Source organism: Lolium rigidum, chromosome 7, assembly GCF_022539505.1.
Source record: "Lolium rigidum isolate FL_2022 chromosome 7, APGP_CSIRO_Lrig_0.1, whole genome shotgun sequence".
NCBI classification, from domain to species: Eukaryota; Viridiplantae; Streptophyta; class Magnoliopsida; order Poales; family Poaceae; genus Lolium; species Lolium rigidum.
This window is the reverse complement of record NC_061514.1, coordinates 340,326,705-340,329,462: the sequence shown is the minus strand read 5'-3', so window position 1 is coordinate 340,329,462 and position 2,758 is coordinate 340,326,705.

Sequence of the window (2,758 nt, the reverse complement as noted above, 5' to 3'; positions counted from 1 at the left end):
TACGACTATAATTGGAACACATGCCTATTGATTGATTAGTACTTGGACACCGTTTTATTATTATCCGCAAATGCCCCGCTATGATTGTTACATGAGTTTCTCTCATCCATGCAACGCCCGTCATCCATCCCCGTGCCTACGATATTTTAATCCTGCTGTTTACTAAAATCACTACCGCTGTCTTTGTTACTTTGTCTGCTGTTATTTTACTACTCGCTACTACTATAAAACTGTTACTATCGATAAACTCTTGCGAGCAAGTCTGTTTCCAGTGTGCAGCTGAATTGACAACTCCGTTGTTAAGGCTTTCAAGTATTCTTTGTCTCCCCTTGTGTCGAATCAATAAATTGGGTAATACTTCCCTCGAAGACTGTTGCGATCCCCTATACTTGTGGGTCATCAATCTCCCCGGCAACGGCACCAGAAAATATGTTGCTGGTGTGTAGTTGACGTGGGAGTTAGAAATCTTTGTGGTGTAGCTTTTCTTCAGTTCCCCGGCAACGGCGCCAGAAAATATGCTTGATGGCGTGTAACTCACACGTTCGTTGGGAACCCCAAGAGGAAGGTATGATGCGCACAGCAGCAAGTTTTCCCTCGTAAAGAAACCAAGGTTTATCGAACCGGGAGGAGCCAAGAAGCACGTTGAAGGTTGATGGCGGCGGGATGTAGTGCGGCGCAACACCGGAGATTCCGGCGCCAACGTGGAACCCGCACAACACAACCAAAGTACTTTGCCCCAACGAAACAGTGAGGTTGTCAATCTCACCGGCTTGTCAGTAACAAAGGATTAACCGTATTGTGTGGAAGATGATTGTTTGCAGAGAAAACGAGTAAAACAAGTATTGCAGCAGATTTGTATTTCAGTATTAAAGAATGGATCGGGGTCCACGAGTTCACTAGAGGTGTCTCTCCCATAAGATAAAAGCATGTTGGGTGAACAAATTACAGTCGGGCAATTGACAAATAGAGAGGGCATAACAATGCACATACATGTCATGATAAGTATAGTGAGATTTAATTGGGCATTACGACAAAGTACATAGACCGCCATCCAACTCGCATCTATGCCTAAAAAGTCCACCTTCAGGTTATCATCCGAACCCCTTCCAGTATTAAGTTGCAAAGCAACAGACAATTGCATTAAGTATGGTGCGTAATGTAATCGACAACTACATCCTTAGACATAGCATCAATGTTTTATCCCTAGTGGCAACAACACAACACAACCTTAGAACTTTCTGTCATCGTCCTGGTGTCAATGCGGGCATGAACCCACTATCGAGCATAAATACTCCCTCTTGGAGTTAAGAGCAAAAACTTGGCCAGAGCCTCTACTAATAACGGAGAGCATGCAAGATCATAAACAACACATAGGTAATAACTTGATAATTAACATAACATGGTATTCTCTATCCATCGGATCCCGACAAACACAACATATAGTATTACGGATAGATGATCTTGATCATGTTAGGCAGCTCACAAGATCCAACAATGAAGCACAATGAGGAGAAGACAACCATCTAGCTACTGCTATGGACCCATAGTCCGAGGGTGAACTACTCACTCATCACTCCGGAGGCGACCATGGCGGTGTAGAGTCCTCCGGGAGATGAATCCCCTCTCCGGCAGGGTGCCGGAGGAGATCTCCGTAATCCCCCGAGATGGGATTGGCGGCGGCGGCGTCTCGCAAGGTTTTCCGTATCGTGGTTTTTCGCCTCAGGGGTTTCGCGACGGAGGCTTTAAGTAGGCGGAAGGGCAACGTGGGGGGCCACACGAGGGCCCCACACCACAGGTCGGCGCGGCCAAGACCTGGGCCGCGCCGCCCTATGGTGGCGGCCCCTCGTGGCCCCACTTCGACTCCTCTTCGGTCTTCCAGAAGCTTCGTGGCAAAATAGGACTCTGGGTTTTAATTTCGTCCAATTCCGAGAATATTTCGTTACTAGGATTTCTGAAACCAAAAACAGCGAGAACAACAGAATCGGCTCTTCGGCATCTTGTTAATAGGTTAGTTCCAGAAAATGCACGAATATGACATAAAGTGTGCATAAAACATGTAGATATCGTCAATAATATGGCATGGAACATAAGAAATTATCGATACGTCGGAGACGTATCACCTAGCGTCCGCTCGCTTCCCCCACGGGCCCTCCTGGCAGCGACCCTGGTTGGATCGGCCTCGAATTGAAGCACATCAAGCGCGCGAATGTCAACCGCCGGAGTGGTAACCGTGCCGATCAACCCGCCAACCGCTGGAATGGAGCGCCGAACAACCGCGGAAGAGCAACCGCCGGCCTCTTCGTTATACGCGCCGCCATTAATCCCAGCAGAATATAACCCCTGCGTCTACTATAATTCACGTCGAACCGCCTTCTTCTTCTTCTTCTTCTTCTTCTTCTTCTTATTCTTCTCCAACACCGGCACGCTATGAGCGACTACACCCTGCCGTCGGACTCCAAGAGCGAGGGCAAGCCGCCCGGATGGCTGCATTGGTGGGAATCCCCTGCGACACCAAGCGATCCAGGCTCCACGGCCAGCGACCCTGCCTCCATGCCAAGTGAGGAGGAGGAGGAGGACGGATGCGCCAATGCCAGCGATGGCTAGGAGGAGGACGGAGGCGGCGCTGACAGCGACGGCGAGGACGAGGAGGAGGAGGAGGAGGAGGGGTGATGTCTACGGGTGCTTCTATTCTTGTAGACAGTGTTGGGCCTCCAATAGCAGAGGTTTGTAGAACAGCAGCAAGTTTCCCTTAAGTGGA